We start from the raw sequence: 18,019 nt of genomic DNA, 5'->3' as shown, positions 1-18,019 counted from the left end.
TGCGCACAGGCTGTAAACAAGCCTCCGGGTCTTTTTGATACCTATTACATGGTGAATGGCTTCAAATAATCTAAAAGCTGCGGACTCTTAGAATGGAAGGGGAACCAGCAGAGCAGCCTCGCCGCCCATCAACTGCTGGAATCCCTTCTACACACCTTGATAAATGGTTACATGTGAGACAACAGCTAAAATGTCCTCCCTGGATCTTTTCTTCAAATCACTTGCTATAGTTCTTCTAACCAGACATCATTTGAAATCCTTCCTAAAATCTTCATTGAGGGTGCATCCTTAGAATGTACTCAGTTGGTAAGAACTGGGCACCAAGAACCCCAGTGTTCTCCAACACAGCAGCGCACTGCAGACACACTAGGTTCCGGGAGTGACCAGGTAGTTCTGCACTGCACTGACCTTTACAGAAGGGTAAGTAAGACCTAGATCGTATTAAAACTGTGGTGAAATAAAACTCCTTGTTCTTATTCATTTGAATTGTTCTCATGCACACCATTTAGCTTTCCATCAAATCAATTACCACTGTTACAGGTTAACATGTCTGTGTGTGATTATCTGAGCAATGTCTGCATCTCCCCAGCCTATGGACCACGTATGATGAATACAAAACTGTTTGTTTTTTATTTCCAATCCATTGCCAATGTATTGTGAGGTCTTATCATGGTACTTCTTCAAAGAAAGGGCTCAATAAATGTTAGCTTAAGAATTAGATGTGTACACAAAAAACTATATGAGGCCTGATATGGTAAGTGGGAAAGGAGCATTAAAAGCAACATTTTGTGGAAGTCCAGTGGAGGTTCTTTTAATAGCCTCTATGAAGGAAAGGCATTGTGAAGGATAAAGGCATCCAAGCCAAATCCTAAACAGCGTTTCAACTAAATATTTAAAGTAAATATATGGGCAACAAACCTCTGAGAACCATGTTTTTGGAGAACAGTCATTTACAAGGGAAACTGCTCATATTAAATTAATAAACAGGATACAAACAGCATTACCTCCCTACACACACACACACACACACACACACAGAGTGGGGGGGGGGGCCCTTACAGGCTCTAAGCTCTGACGTCCTGGCCCCTCTTCTTTCCAGCTGCCACCACCTACCCAACTAGTAGGAGTCTGTTCCCCTCAGAACCTCTTGCAGAGCAGCCGGCCCTATTTCAGCCTTTACTAAGTCTCCCTGTCTCTGAAACAAACAACAACAACAAAACAACAACAACAAGCAAACCAACCTTCCTATTTTGGAGATTCATCAGAAATCACCATTAACAAACAGGTAAAGTGGTAAAACAACAACAACAACAACAATATATGACACACTGGGATTACAGGTTCAGGAAAGTGCTTCAATGAGAAATCAAAATCCTGGCTGAAATGCAGGATGCGTTAGGGAGACTGTGGTGTAAACAGATGCGTCTGGCAGCGTCACCGTCTCAGAACTCCTCAGGTGATTCTGATGTCAGCCAGGGCGGGAACGGCTGTCCCAGACCCTCCGCCATCCGTCTCTCACGTACTCAATTATATTCATGATTCCACCATCTTCTGCCAAGAAGCCCTCCCAGTTCTCCGGGAAAACCACTCATTCAGATTCTAGGTTCTCCTACTAGGAAAGAGGAGCAGGTGTGACATTGCAGGCCATCAAAGTCCCTCTGGAGTCTGAGATTTGGCACAGAACTAGCAAGCTTCGGTCTCAAAAAATTCACTTACGTCAATTCATAGCATTCCCCGGGAGATGAAAAGAGAGCAGAAGCATGTGTAGAAGTTACTGACTCAAATCCTTAGTACACATAGTAGGAAATATCTGAGTGGTTTTGTAGAAAATTCCTCGTCATTGATCTCCCAAAAATGCAAGACAAATTAGATCCATTTCTTTGCTTACAGCTTGGGTCAATTAAAATCTAGGCAGTGGATTTTGCTGTGACAAAGACCTGCATATACTTTTACTGAATAACTTTTGCATTACTTTTTCAAAGTTCATGGTACATTATCCTAAACTGAGTAAGAGTAAACAAAATATTTGCAAATATCTTCTGGCTTTGGGAAAAGCTTAAAATTATATTTTAGGCCTATCTTTTTCTCAATAAATGTCATTTTCTGCAAACTAGAGTTGGTTCTTGCAAATATTTGAACACCTTGTATACTGTGTGTACTGTGCACTGATATCTCTAACACACTACTCTGCAGAGTAAGATTTGGGTACAAAAGTGATCGGTATTGGCTCTTTCCAAAAGAATGCTGAAATGCAATGTTCTCATAAAATCATATTGATACTCTAGAAATTCACTGCAATTCCTCTTCAGCATTTTAGCCATAACAAATTGAATCACACCAAAAGTATCTGCTTTAGGGTTTTATTTAAATAAAGCTAACCATTTTAATGGCTTGAGAAACAAGAAAACCACAAAATCCAATAACTGAAGCACTGGAGGGTTATGCTGACTCAATCACTTTCCCTCTGTTTAAGAGACAAGACATTTTTCCATGTGCTAGGCCTGAAAATCATTGCCACATTCCTAACTGGAGAACACTGTCTGTAGAAGTAAAATGGTTATACAGAGGGACAGTTTCAAACACATGTAGGCACGCCTTGTCTTAATCACTCTTTTCACTCACAAATTTTTAATGTGCCTTCTATAATTCAGGAGATCCTAACACCTAGAGCAAGCCACAGACATATCTTTCTTAGCTATGTCTTTGATTACTGAATTAAAAGCAAACTTTAAGTTGTGGCCTGTAACGACTATTTTTAAATAGCTCTGTATTAATAATATTTATTCAGTCTCTTTTAATATCTATCCATAGCTAAGTGCCAACTAGTATTTGTAGGGAAGCATAAGCATACCTAACACAAACTTGTGGGAAATTACATAGTAGGAGGAGAAAATTCTGAACTAGGATTCAAAAGCCCTGAGTTTGAATCCTAATTAAACCATGCACTCGCCCAACCTAGGTAAGCCTCAGCTAGGCTGCCTGTAAATTAAAGACAATAAAACTTGACCTATCTAAACAATGTTACTGAAGATATATATCAGTGAGATAACATCTGCAAATGATTAAACTAAAAGTTTAATAAGTATCATTCAGCCATTGTTCCAGAAACAAATAAAACAGTGTTCTACTGTTTACTCATCTTTGAAGTTTTGCCATTTCCTTCTTCCCTTCCTCCCTCCCTGTCTCCCTTTCTTTCTTCTTCCTTAACAGATATTTACTGTGCTTCTAGCATAAACCAGATATAGTCCCAGTCCTGTACTGTCCAATACAACAGACAGTAGTCACTGTGGCTACTAAGCATTCAAAAAAGCACTTGTCCAAATGGAGACGTGCTGTAAGTATAAAATATAGACTGGATTTAGAAGACTTGGTGTGATCAAAAGAAGGTAAAACATCTCAATTTTTTTATACTGACTACATGTTGAGATGATATTATTTGGATATGTGGGTTAAATATTATGAAAATTCTCTCTTCTCTTTTTACATTTAACATGACAACTAGACATTTTAAATATATGGAGGCTCACATTATATTTGTTTGACAGTACTACTCCAGACCTTAGAGATATATTAGGGATATAACACTGAGTCCACAGCCTCACGGACCTTATATTTAAACATTTATAGCCCTGAAGTCTTCAGGAGAAAAGGAAAACAGAGAAACGGCAACTATGTTAGTCCTTCATTCTACAAAAGGTAGGGCTTAGCCCTCAGAATAATCAGTAAAATGGTGAGCTCTGACCTTGATCGTCTTGGGGAAGACTATTCCTTCCCTATTAGGTGTTTCTGGGAAGACAATTATTTTTAATCCAAACTTAATCAGGGAGAAGGGCTTTTAATGTGGGCCATCAGTAGTTTGACATCATTTTTAATACTTTGGGTTATGCCTCAAAAGCACTTTGAAAAGTTTCCATTAGCTGGAAGATGTTTTGTAACAAAGACACTCCGTCTGGATTCTGACACCCTATTTTATTATGAGTTCTTTATCATTTTTCCTCTCCACAGGTCAGTTAACACAGCCTCTCCTCAATGCTTTTGGTTCGCCACATCACAGGCAGAGTGCTTCGAGATAAAGAGTGGGAAGCTGAATTCAACCACGCGAGTCCATTACAGCAATCTGAGAGTCTCTACTGGCCTAAAAGAAATAGTCAGAGGAAACTCAAGTCATGCTGACTATACACCAGTCAAATGTGAAGTTACTTGTTTTAAGGTTTTAAGGAATTTCTGGAAGGTGCCTTTAATTTAGACCAAATGGGCCTATTTTTCAGTAGCACTTTTCCTACCAAAAAGGAATCTTCAGCATTTGAATTTCATATTCCATGTATTAGGAACTTACCTTAAATTCAAACCACAATAAGGCAAATGTTTTGCTGGCCCATATATCTTTCTGGCAAACTGTAAAAGAAAATCAAGGCTCAAGAGATTCTCTGTGTTGTAAAATGTTCTACTATGTCCTGCAGGAAACTGAGAGGCTCACGTTTCAAGGCAGATAGTGTTATTTCATATTCGACCCCATCTCTGTCCTCTGTTCACGTTGCTCTCTCAATTGGGCGTGCCAGTCCCCTCTGCCAACTGAAACATTACACCCCACTTAAGGACAAATCCAAAGCCCAGACCTCATACAAATCACCCCCAGTAACCCGAAATCCAGAATAATCTCTTTCCTTCATTCTCATAGAAACTCAATCAACCAAAGTATTATATATCACTTTACTTCTTATCTAGGTATTTCATACACCTGTAACTCAGAAAGAAAGCAATGAAAACAAGGCAGCATGACATTTAAAAATTCACCACCTTCCCTTTCAATTAGTTGAGATTTATCTGAGCTTTATTCTGCAACGAAGATGCACTTAACACCAGGGATACAAAAAGGATACACAGCCTAAATCCCTTCTTCCTAGTGACTGGAAAAAAGCCCCCAGAAAAGGTAACATATGAACAAAGGATTAAAGAATTAGTAGAGATTGACCAGGTCACATGGGAAAGTCTTTTCAAAGGCAGCAAAGCATGGCGCAATTCAAAGAAATTATACTGTTAAGAACCCTCACACAGAACCATTGAAAAAAATATATATCTTCTAATTTGTTAAGTTATTCATGTAGCATTCAAGGCTCTATGTAAACAGACTTCAAATCACCTTTGCTACATTTCCCACAGAATAACATAGCAAGTTCAGGGTTCTCTGTAGCCTCATACAAAGTTTCTTTTTTTTTCTAAAAAGTTTATTTTTTTTTTAATTAAATTTATTAGGGTGACAATGGTTAATAAAACTGTACAAGTTTCAAGTGTACAATTCAACAATACATCATACGTATATGCATTGTGTGTTCACCACCCAAAGTCAAATCTCTTTCCATCACCATATATTTGACCCCCTTAACCTTTATCTATCTGTACGAAGTTTCTTAACCTCCTATCAATTTCATCATCTATAAAATAGGATGACCTACCTCAGAGGGCTACTATGTGATTGTTATGAGAAAATACATTACTAATTAGCACAAGTTAGGCATTCAATAAATGCTGGCATTATCATCATCATTATTACTATTTACTTTTCCATGCTAGACATTGTAACAAATCTGAAGTTCTTATTCCCAACATAATTTCCTACAGGAAGCTTTACTGAGCCGGCTCCCCTCACTCACTGCAGAAATGAGTATCCCTCTCTCTCCACTGAACTCCTGGCTTCTCTGGGAGAACTCATCACTAATTATCACTACACTCATGTCTGATTTCTCCTACAAGGTTACAAAACACCTTTTAAGAGCAAGGATAACATCTTACTGATCTTTGTCTTCCTTAGAGAACTGACACACAGTCCTTTTCACATGCGGCACTCAACGTTTGCTGCTGGACGAATTAAAACAGTCTCCTCTTTCGTTTAGTCAAGAATGGACTAGAGCTTTTTAAATTACTGTAACATCTGCCAAGTTATTCTTCCTAATAAAAACCCTTTTCCAGAGAGAAACTCAGTGCAGTGTTACCTAGCTCCTTTGTTAGTGAATTCTCAAGAAAAGTCCATAACACGATGTTCTTAAGTAACTGACACCTGACAAACCTGACTCACCTTTGGACTTACTGCTGGGTAAACAAATCTTCCTTAATTCTCTGAACAAGTTCTAATGTAAATTTGTTTGGACTGTTGTTGCTTTTCTGTAACTTATTTGCAAAAGGTGGAACAAACTTTCCACAGCAATGTCATTTTCATGGCTTATCCAGACTCTAAAGCCTATTCTGTTTGGACTTTGCTGCTTTCTACCACCCATGCAAAGGAAGGCCAGCCTGGAACCACCCAGAACGCTTGGCTTACGCAACAGTAGTAATAACACTAAACTACACAGAACTCTTATCTTTAGTGCCCTGTCCCTAGTGGAGTAAAATGGAAGACCAGCACCCACTCTCTTCCAATAGTGACTTAACTCAGTAACATAACCACTGCTAAGTATAACTTGATTAAAATCCTAAACTTTAATTAGCAGAAGAGTGTTAACTAGGACTGCTTCCTTACAATAAAAACATTTTCACAGTCAAGCTTATGCAAGTGATTCAAAGACAGTCTTCATTTACTATGCAGTACTGGTGACTTTTCTAAGCGAAGAGCCTTAAAAAATTAAGATGAACAAAATAAAATCCCAAAAAAGAGAAAATATAATAAAACAGAACTCAAATAGTACTACCCTATCCTTAAAAGATATATGCTAACAAGCTCCTACAGAGAACAGATGGGTGGTTGTGGGGGGAGGGAGGAGGCGCGGGAGAGATGGGTGAAGGGGTAAAAATATGCATGTGTGCAATTATTTTCCATAGTACCACACTGGATATCATGGATTCAAAAAGAAGGAATTGGGCATAGAAGAGAAGTGAGGTTATCATTCCAAAATCGCATTCACGGAGACAAGAATACCATGAATGAGCAACCTGACCAGCATACACGAAAGTCCATCAGAAATCTAGGAACACATCACACTGCAGTCGCCAACGGAGTAAGTCTCTGTTCAATTCAATAATAATACTACCTAATAACAAAGATTTTGAATATTTCTAGGACCAAAAATATCATAAGCAAAGGGAATATACTAGAATGGCTTCTAAAACAAATACCCACATGATTTTTTCAATGAAGCTATTTATACTATATGTCAACAAATATAAAAGTTCATAGCTACATGACTATTTTCTACTTAGAAAAATATGTTTTTAATTAACTGATCACCATTATTCCAAAATTGACAAAAATGAATATAAATTTATCATTTCCTCTATAATCTAGCTGCTTCCGAATAAACAAAACAAGAGCAGAAGAGGTAGGGGGAGGATTTCAAACTCATTAAATAAGTGATACATCAATAAATGCTTCATATTTTGTCTAAATGCCCACTGTGTTACAATAAAAGTAGCCAATTATTAATATTCTTTTTTTTTTCTCAGTTCTCCCAAGTAAGAGTGGGAAAACTTCCATTTTTCCTCACGTCTGACACAAGCTTGGAGAGGCTTATGTGAGCAGCATATTAAGTGTTGCAAAGTTGCTAGTACTTATTAGACCTTTGGTCTTCAAGTGCCACGAATTTCATGCTTGAACTTTGACTAAAACCATAGAAGTATTATAATGAGTAAGAGATGAGACAGGGCTGAAGTGAAAAGCACTACAAAATAGCCATATTATCCCTACTTGAGATTATTTTCTTGTTTCCCAAGGCCAGTGCCTACAGCTCTCTATCAAGGCCTGACATTGTTCTAGATTCTAGATGTTCTATCCTCCCTTCCAAAAAACAGATCTATATCCTATTCCTCAAGATTCTGGTCTCTAGATAAACTAAATTGAGTTGGCATGCCACAGGCAGACATCATCTCAAGGTACTTCGTACTTCTCCAGTGATAATACAGGCAACTTAACAGTCTTTGGAAAGCACCCCGAAATACCAGATTGAGCATGAAGCAAGTCAGAATTCCTGAGCATCCTTTAAATAACAGCAATAAAAGCATTTAGAAAGTTGTCCATTCTACCTTCACACAGGACTGGACCTGGACTCTAAAGCTGTCATGAAATGAGCATCATTTTGCAAAACACAGGACAAGTTTGACACCATGAAAAACATTCAACTAAAAGTTATTTGCAAGAGGCATTCAATTACCAAGGACATAAACACAAATAGCTTATTTCCTAAATGTATGAGTACACATTAATTACTCGATACACTGTCTTACACAGATGCCCTACTTTATAATTTATAAAACACTTTCCTACTATCTTACAAGATACACTTAATAACTCCGTAAACTTTCTATTTCTCATTTACAGGTAAAGAAATTGTCAGTGTGTTTAAGTGATTTACCCAGATTAAAATAGTAATTGAGGTCAAGGTAACCTCTATTTTATACAATCAGCCTAATGTGTTTATTTTGAAAAAGAAGGAATTTGAATGAATTTGGCAATAAGACATTCTCAAAATACAAAAATATCATTTATAACAACATTTTATGCAATTTTCAACCCCCTCCAACAACAAAAAAATAACAGTACTATGAAAACTGTAAAATGGAATATGTGTGAATCATTGCTCAATGTCTACCAGACCAAGCATAAATAAACACCACTAACACTTTCTAATGTAAATGAAATCATGGCAAAAAAAAATATTAGTTTTCAAGTCACTAAAACACAATGGACCCCCACACACATATTTTTTTTTTTCCATACATAGCGAAAAGTAGCACTGAATTAGTTTTGTATCCTAAAGATCAGGTTAGCAATAATGTATGTTCATTAAAAGGCTTCCTATAAATAAACTAAAAAGTCTCTATAGGATAAAAGCAAATTCATGAATATATGCACTTACCTCCGTCCCCTCCAGAAATGATAAGTATAAGAAAAATGGGCAAGGAGACAATCACATATGAGAGATGTCCACAAAATTCTGAAAGGTGGAAAAGAGAGCATAACTGGAAACTGGTTTAACAAACTGAAAAAAGCTGAAACCTAACTGCTGGGGACAAGGGTGAGGAGGGACCAGGAAATTTATTCAACTAAAAAAAAGAGTCTGCTCATGATGCAAAATTCCAGAAAGGCTATGGAACTGGGGTATAAAAATGGGGTAAGACTGAATACAAAAGGAATTGGTTGTAGGGTTTGTGTAAAGGACCAATTAATCCCCTAACCCAACAATTGAATAACTTACAAGCATGAGACAGGGGTTTACTCTGCATGCAATTAATGGGAATATTTGGCTAGGCATAACTAAGAGTAAGACTGAGTCTCTTAAAAATCAGTTAATAGTAGCCCCCTTTAGATTTATAGACTAGAAGACTTTTTTCTAGAGAAATTGACCTACCTCAGAGAAAAGATAAATAGAAACTGGCATCTGGGGACACCCTATGAAATGGCAGGGCCCAAGTTAATCATTCCGAGGAAAACACCAGAAACACCAGCCCCACCATGCATACAGAGCTCCCAATCAACGTCTAAGACAAAGACTATTACCAGAGGGAAAAAAATAACATTATAATTATAAAAGGGATAGGTCATTGTGAAGACGTATTATGAATGTATACCCACCTTAAAATACACGAAGTGAAAACAGAATTAAGAAAAGGACAATGACACAACTCCAGGAGATTTTTATGCTCCATCTCAGTAATTGACAGAATAGACAAAAAAGAAATCAGTAAAGGCAAAGATCTGAACAACACTATCAACCACCTTGACCTGACATCTATAGAAAATCTAACAACTAAAGAATATACAGTCTTTTCAAGTTTACATGGGACATTACCAAGACAGGTATACGATAAAGTAAGTCTCAACAAACTTAAAAGGACTGAAATCACACAAAATATATTCTCTGACAACAATGGAATGAAGTCAGAAATCAATAACAATAAGATATCTAGAAAAATTCCAAATGTATGGAAATTGAACAACATACCTCTAAAGAGTTCATAGGTCAAAAATGAAAATGTTTGAAAACATAAGTATTTTGAACCAAAGGGCAATAAAAATGAGGCATATCAAAATTTGTAGGATGCAGCTAAAACAGTAGTTGTAAGGAAACTTAAAACTTAAATGCTTAACGTAAGAAAATAAGAAAGACCTACCACAATGACCTAAGGTTCTACTTTAAGATAAAAAGAGCAAACTAAATCCAAGCTAGAAGAAAGAAAATAATAAAGAGCAGAAGTCAATGAAACAGAAAACACACAGATTAGAGAAAATTAACAAAAGCTGGGTTTTTAAAATAACCATAAAAACGGACAAACTTCTAGTTAAAAAATAAAAAAGAGACAAAACACAAATCCAATTTCAGAAATGGAAAAAATAGATATCACCAGAGTTTTTACAGACATTTAAAAGGATAATAAGAAAATATATAACTTCATACCAACAAATTCAAATTACATGAAATGAATAAATTTCTTTAAAAATAGAACCTATGAAAATCGATACAAGAAAAAACAGAAAATCTAAGTAGCCTTATATCTTATTAAAGAAACCAAATCTGCTATCAAAAATATTCCAAAAAAAATCCTCCAATTCCACATGATTTCACTCATGAATTCATTTTACTTCTTGAATACCAAACATTCAAGAAGGAAATTTAACTTTTTCAGAAAACAGAGGAGGATCACTGCCCAACTCATTTTATAAGGCTAGCATAAAGTTAATACCAAAATTTTAAAAAGATAAAAAAAAAATGAAAATTACCCCTCATGAATACAGATACAAAGCCTTTAACAAAATTTTAACAAACCAAATCCAGTAACACATAAAAAGGAACATTATAAGCAAAAGCAGTTTAGGTGATACCAAGAATGCAAGATTGGTTTAATATTTTAAAAAATCAATCAATGTAACATCAAAAGAGAAAAACCTCAGGATCAGTTCAATAGATGCAGAAAGACAGATGACAAAATCTAACAATTATTCACGATAAAAACTCTCCACAAACTAGGAAAAGTAGAGAACCTCGTCAAATTGAAGAAAGACAATTAATACATTAAAAAAAAAAAATGAAATACCAAACCTACATCACAATTAAAGGTAGAAGATTGAATTATTTTCCCCTGAGATGAAAAATAAGGCAAGAATGCTCACATTTACCACCTTCTAGTCAATGCTGTACAAAAGATTCCAACCATTGCAGTAAGACAAGAAAAAGAAATAAAAGGCAAAAAGTTCTGAAAAGAAGAAGTAAAATACATCTGCAGGTCATATGATCATTTATGTAAAAAATTACAAGGAATCTACAAAACAACTACTAGAACTAATAAATGAATTTAACAAGATTGCATAATGCGACGATATTATAAAAAATCGTGTTCTTACATACCAGCAGCCAACGATTAAAAAATAAACTTTTGTTTTAAATGTCACTTGCAGATATAGGAATATTGGTACATACACGCACACGTGCAAACACACACACACATCTCCCATCAAAGTTAGGGAATAAATAATGAAAGATGATAAAAAGAATCCAGAAAATAAAAGATCTCCAAAGGAGAAGCTCCTAAGGAATCCCTAAGATGGCAGTAAAGAAAAGTCCCCAACTGGCAGCTTTGTGGCGTCTAGACAGCGAGCAGTTCAGAATCAGCAAGACACAGAATTCATAGAGGAACAGTGCCAAGAGAAAGCTGGAACTGATGGATGCCCTAAAATGTACGTTTTGCCATTTGCATCCTTATAGTTCTGTAAGAATGTTTAGAGTAAAATTAGTGTTTCATCAACAGAAAGCTAAACAAATTAAAAACAAAGTAATCACTATCTCTGAGGGAAATAAGTTGGAGAAAAAAAAAGTGATTATTGAATACTCTGTGGCCACAGCCATCAATAGTCAAATAATACTGTAAATACTAATAATGGCTAAACAAAAATAAAACAAAATTATCATTGCAAGGATGGGAAGTAGAAGTCAGGGAGCTAAATCTTCATCTCCTGTAGGATAATGCTTAGAACTGAAAACCCAAGCTGTAGAAGTAAAAATAAAATATTTTCATATATCCTAATAAATGCTTAAAAAAAAAAACAGCTAAAAAAAACTCCTGAAACTGTTGTCTCTGAAGAAAAGCAAGAAGGGTAGAGCACAGAACTTTTTTCTTTTCAAATTTGTATTACTATTTTACTTACTATTTAAACCAAGTATATTATTACTTTGCTAAAAATACAAATTAAATTAAAAATAACAAATACTTCAAAAAAAGAAAATCTAATGTCCAACCTTGGGGCCTCTGGGTCAAGGAAACATTTTTAACTGAATTTAGTTTCTCGAAACAAGTTTACAGACAAAAATCAGTTTGAGTAAAACACATGAGAAATGTATATAAAAAATTATAAAAAATTAAAACTCCTGCTTTTAATTAAAGAACTGGTCCAATAAAAACATTTAGTAAAAGTTAAGACTATAGAAACAGTGAGTCCCATATCAAATATATCCAGTTTCCTGATAAATGTTGCAAATGGTAATTAAAGAAGTAAAACAAATTTTTCAAAAATATTCCCATCAGCCTCAAGAAATAATATACCCAAAAAGTCTTTCTACCCACTGTACTAAGCATTTTATTTCATCTCTTTGGCTGCCCATGGTTATATGGAGTATTTCTAAATACTATCCAAGCACTCCAAAGACCAGTTCCTCACATCCATGGCAAAGCTGCCCTGAACAGACCCATTACTAGGCATTTCAAATACAGTGACTCTAAATGCCACTCCATACAATCTCAAGAGTGTAAATTACTTCCAAGGGTAACTTTTGCAAAACAGCTTTCAAGTCACAAAAATATCAAGAAGGGAGAAAGGAGAGAGGAAAAAAATGACAAAAATTTTTAATAGATGCACAATACATATTCAAAACGCTGGAAACATTTAACCCATTCCTTTAGAAGTTAGGTAGGAGACTTTCTGGAACCCTGAAAAACGATTCACAGTTCCGTCCAATCAGAAACATTCTAATTACATGCATAATATTAATTATAATTAATTAATGGAACCACGAAGGGAGCACTCAAGGGAACTCTACCGTTTCTAAAGCAGACTCCATCCCACAGGGCAATTTCTCACTGAAGACGTATACAGCCCATGTACTCACTCCTGCATTTGTAAAGTGTAATCTGTGATTATGCAATTGAACATTACAGTCACCCCAGGCCATTCTGTGTTTAAAGAGAAGTGTTTATGGCCATTCCTGACAAACAACCATAATACCACTTAACCTCAGTTCAACCACTGCTTGAATGAACTTGTTAGGATTACACTGAAATACAGATGCAAAACAAATACTAGGCCAAGGAATATAATATACACATGTTAAAAGAGCTGGGGGAAATCCTTATATCATGCCCCTTAGTCAACAGAACAGAATGTACTCGAGTATTTAAATTCTAAAAGGTGGAAATTTAAGTATAGAACAGGAATAAAAATAACAAATACTAAATTTTGGAAAAAAGGAATGTATTCCTCTTAAGGGTATGTGTGTCATCTCAGAAAGCAGCCCCAAGTAGGTGGCAAGAAAATACAATGTTGTTTCTGGATCTATCCAAGCAAATTAGTCTAGAATTAGGGGAGGAAAAAAAAAAATATGAATCTGAGAACATTTTTTAAATGTACTGCTTAGAGTAGACTGCACTAGGTAATTGATTTGAATTTACTGCATATCAATATCAACTAAGTCACTACCGCCCAACTGCTTCCTGTGATTTAAATCCACTTTGTGTGCCAGACAAATTCTTAGTGAACAAGTCAACACAGGAAGGTGAGCCAACACACTCATTCTCTTATGTCAGTTAATTATCAAATATGTTTTTGGCCCAAAGTACTTATTTTACAGAATCTTATAAATTAAAAACCAGAAACAAGACAGTATTATGCCTGAACTGTGGCTTGTCACACGTTTTCACAGTTCTTAATAAAATACCGAGTTCAGTTGGTAAGGCTAACAGAGTTCACCCAAAGATCTGTTTAGATCTTCAGATACCATGTTTCAAGTATAAAAAGCAGAGATGCTCATTAAAGAGCCTGAATAAGGGTGAAAAAGCTAATACTCCCCATCATATGGGCTCCAGAATATGCCACTTAAACCTGTTACATATTATCATAAAGTGAAATGTGTACAAGAGTACACAAAGAATGTATGCGAAACCATATGTTAGCTAAAACTCCATTAATAATCATCATTATTGAGAAGTAACCACCCATGGCTCCTTAAAACACTCAATATGCCTATAATAACAACAAACACTTCGATGTGTTTAAAATTTTCTGAGGCTACCTTCTAGTACCTCCATCAGTAGAGACAGATCATTTTAATCTTTCATTTCTCACAAAAAACAAGTGTTTCCTGAAATATTCTGCTTATTACTCAAGGTAAAGGAAGTATTACCAGAATTCCATTTCACAATTCTACTAGATTACCACTGCCGAATGTTGTCACAAGTATTTCTTATTCACACTAATATTATTCAAGATTGATGGCAGATTAAGCATAAAGTGAACTATTTAGTCCAATACTATGTTAACGGTGAGGAAACAGCATTATTCTATCAAGGTCATACAGTTAGTTAACAAATAGACTTCAAAAACAACTCCCCATGGTGACCTTTTGCACTCCAAAATATCATTCATGTTATTAAATTCAATAAGCATTTGCTCATGTTATATTAATATATTGCTCTTATTATACTTTATATAAAATGGATACTCCAGACCATGAACTATTTCTGCATGTATTAAATTATTATTGGTATTACAAAGCAACATATACAAATATAAGTAATTTATAAAGTAAACTGTGATGTCATAGATGCAAAGTACCATCTCAGATTCAGCAAAATCCTGTATCATAGTAGGAAGCAGAATCTTTGAATCCTAGATCTAATCTTGACAAGTAACTTGACTTCTCTGATTCTCCATTTCTAAACACTTAGCCTGGAATTCCACCAATTGCACTGGGTTACTGAGAGGGAAAAATAAGACTAGTCACATACATACAAAGCTCTCAGCACCGTGCCCAGCATAAGTAAGTACTGGCCCTCATGCTATGCTGCTGTTGTAACCGCAGGAAAAAGCCTGTGGCAATCGTGCCTGCAGGAGTTAAACCTAAGCAATAACCTAAACACACTAGTCTTTAAAAGTCTATTCTAATAGTGAAATGAGACCACCACAAAAATAAAACCAACAAAATTTACAAAGATCATATGATAAGTTCTCCAAGGTCTAGTATATTTCACCACAATTTTTTTAAATCTAAATTCTGTTCTGACTTGAGCATACAATGTCTAAGATTGTATATGCAAGACATTTACTACTTCATCTCCTGGTATCTTAAAAAACAGAGTACATCTTTTAATAAGAATTAACTAATATTTTAATAAGAAAGTTGAGAACATGCATTAGAATTTTTTGTAAAAGTAAAACTTTACAGGCTAACTGTCCATCAATATGTAAAATATATGAAAAAATTAAGCTATAAACAGAATAAGAGGGATTTATATATACTAATATGGAATGATCTAATAAGACAAGTCATCAAGTTAAAAAATGCGAAACATATAAAGTACAATCAAGAAAAATAACTGTTACATGAATATATATTTATCCACTTAAATTCATACACAAAGAATTAAAAGTATGCAACCAATGATGACCTCTTGGTTTTATTCTGCATAATTCTGTTATTTAACTTTTTCAGGAAGACTGTATTTATGTATTACTTGTATAATTTATGAACCCTAAGGAAAGTTAGCCAATAAATACCCTAGGCTAAAATCAAATTAAAATAAGTTTTTTTAAAATAATTAATTTATTTTTTGATAGTGACATTGAAATCCAATAAGTTAATGAAATCCAATAAGTTAATGAAATCCAATAAGTTTCACCTGTACACTTTAACAGTAAGGCATATATATATGTATACTGTGTGTTCATAAAATAAGTTTTAGAAAGCACTTTGTAGTTTACAAAAGGATTTTGTAATCTTTTAAATAAATTGACACATTATCTAATCTAATCCCCACAATAAACTTCCAGAATTTAAGGTAGTAGCCTTACTTTAAAAGTGAGAAAAGTCTCAAGTATTTATTAATTCACAATTAATAAATGCAGAGCCAAAATGGAAACATAGTCCCCTGACTCTAAATTCAGTGTTCTGGTCTTCGGGCTACGATACCCCCACAAACTGGAAATGCTGGCATCTACTCCAAGGCCTTCTGTCTCTACAGCGCTTTTGTTCATAAGAAAGCGTGTAGTATGGAGAAAAAAGCTTCAGAGGAGGAATCAAAAGACTTGGGTTCTAGTCTTGACTACATCACCACTAAATTTCATGGCAAATCAAACTCTATGACCAGGATTTCCTGTGGTTGCACATCAAATTCAACAGTGATGTTTTCAAAAAAAATACTAATACCCAAGCCTGACCTCTACGGATTAGGAGTTAATTGGTGTGGGGAATTAGCATATTTCCTAGGTTATTCTAAGTGCAGCCTGGTTAAGACCAAAGCCTTAAGACTTATTATCCTTATCTGATAAAAATAAAAGACACAGAAATCACTTGTTCTATGTACTTGCAGAGTTGAAATGAAGGATGAACACTCTATGGGGAAGCCTCTTGTGAACAATAAATGCCTTACAAATGTAAAGGAATTATTATCATCCACTCAAACATGTACCGCATATTCTATGTGCCAGGCATGTACTTGGGATGGAGAGAGAAGGCATCACTCTCAAAAACCTGGAGGAGCTATCACATCCTCAAATAACTAACGAGCAGTAGGGAAAACCACAGCAGTGGCACAAAGATGATGGTGACCAGCCCAGCCTTGTGGCCTGAAGGTACATCAGGGTGACAGTGGGAAGGAGGCTTAGAAAGACCTTCGCAGAGGAGACTGTTAAGTGTACATCTTGGCATTCACATGGCCAGAGATTCTCAAGAGAGGTGGAGGGACCCTGGAGGTCCCTGAGACCTTTTCAGGTAGTCTGTGATGTTATACTATTTTAATAATACCACTAACAGACATCACCACCAAAAACTAGAAACAACCTAAATATCCTCCAACGGGTAAACAGACAAACTGCAGTATATTCATACACTGGAATAAGACTCGGCAATAAAAAGGGACAAATTAGTGGTACACACAACAGCATGGATGAATCTCAAAGACACTGTTAAATGAAAGAAGTCAGACTCAAAAGTCGCAGTTTATGTGACATTTGGGCAAAAGCAAAACTCTAGGGCTAGAAAACAGGTCAGAGTGTGTTGAGGCTAAGGGGAGGGGAACGAAAGGGGAAATGGAAGCATTCCATACCTTCACTGTGGTTATACGACTGTGTTTTTCAAAACCCAGAGAAGAACTGTACATTAAAAAGGGTGGATCTCACTCTATATATTATGCCTCCATAAACCTAACCTTTTAAAAAAACACCACGCTATTTGCCTTTTTCACTCTCATTCTCTCATAAGTGTGCAGTGTTTCCAGAAGCTGCAGAACTGTGATGCCGTCACTGCGTTGAGGTGATGTAAGCTTGCGTGTTCTCATGCTTTTCTCCATTTTAATTTCTAAGACAGTAAATAATCAAAGATCTACTCAGCATGAACTAAAGCTCTCTCGGGGTTTCAATCATTTTTAACAGTACAAAGGGTTTCTGAGACAAAGGTTTGAGAACCTCTACCATAGGTAATGGGGCGGTCCTGAGTGTTCTAAGCAGAGGAACAAGACCCAACTTTACAAAGGATAGTAGTGGAAAATTAGTCAAGAAGTTACTACAAAGCTCTGATTAAGGCTGCACTGGAAAGAAGTTATGCCCACCTGTCAACTGTAGCATGTTATAAATCTCAAGCCAGTTTCTCTCTACTGAGCTTTCTCTTTTTTGGTATGCTAATGTTTTGTCAGCTAATAATGTAATTATCAGTTAACTAAATCAGCTACAAGAGCCTTCCCATAATATATTACTGATAAGTGGTCTTTGGATTATTCTCAGTCGCCACTGTCCATCTTCAAGCAATGCCAACGATTTAAAATTGAGTTGTAC

General features: G+C 35.6%; 1 protein-coding gene across 16 annotated transcripts in view; it reads right to left on the bottom strand.

The window, feature by feature from the left end:
* Positions 1-18,019, bottom strand: part of SIPA1L1 (signal induced proliferation associated 1 like 1) — a 317,068-nt gene that overhangs the window by 267,448 nt on the left and 31,601 nt on the right. For 8 of the 16 annotated variants that reach the window (XM_016118662.2, XM_016118659.2, XM_036238982.1 and 5 more), the window contains one exon: positions 8,844-8,921. The exons of 6 other annotated variants lie outside the window; for them this stretch is intronic. The gene's annotated coding sequence lies outside the window, so the exon portion shown is untranslated. Of the gene's footprint in view, positions 1-4,336; positions 4,396-8,843; positions 10,184-18,019 lie in introns of those variants that run through there. 2 more of the 16 variants (XM_036238980.1, XM_036238981.1) reach the window with 2 other exon arrangements.

This window comes from Rousettus aegyptiacus, unplaced genomic scaffold (genome assembly GCF_014176215.1).
Source record: "Rousettus aegyptiacus isolate mRouAeg1 unplaced genomic scaffold, mRouAeg1.p scaffold_m13_p_3, whole genome shotgun sequence".
Lineage (NCBI taxonomy): Eukaryota > Metazoa > Chordata > Mammalia > Chiroptera > Pteropodidae > Rousettus > Rousettus aegyptiacus.
Note: the sequence above shows the minus strand (reverse complement) of the source record. Positions and strands in the feature narration are given on the sequence as shown.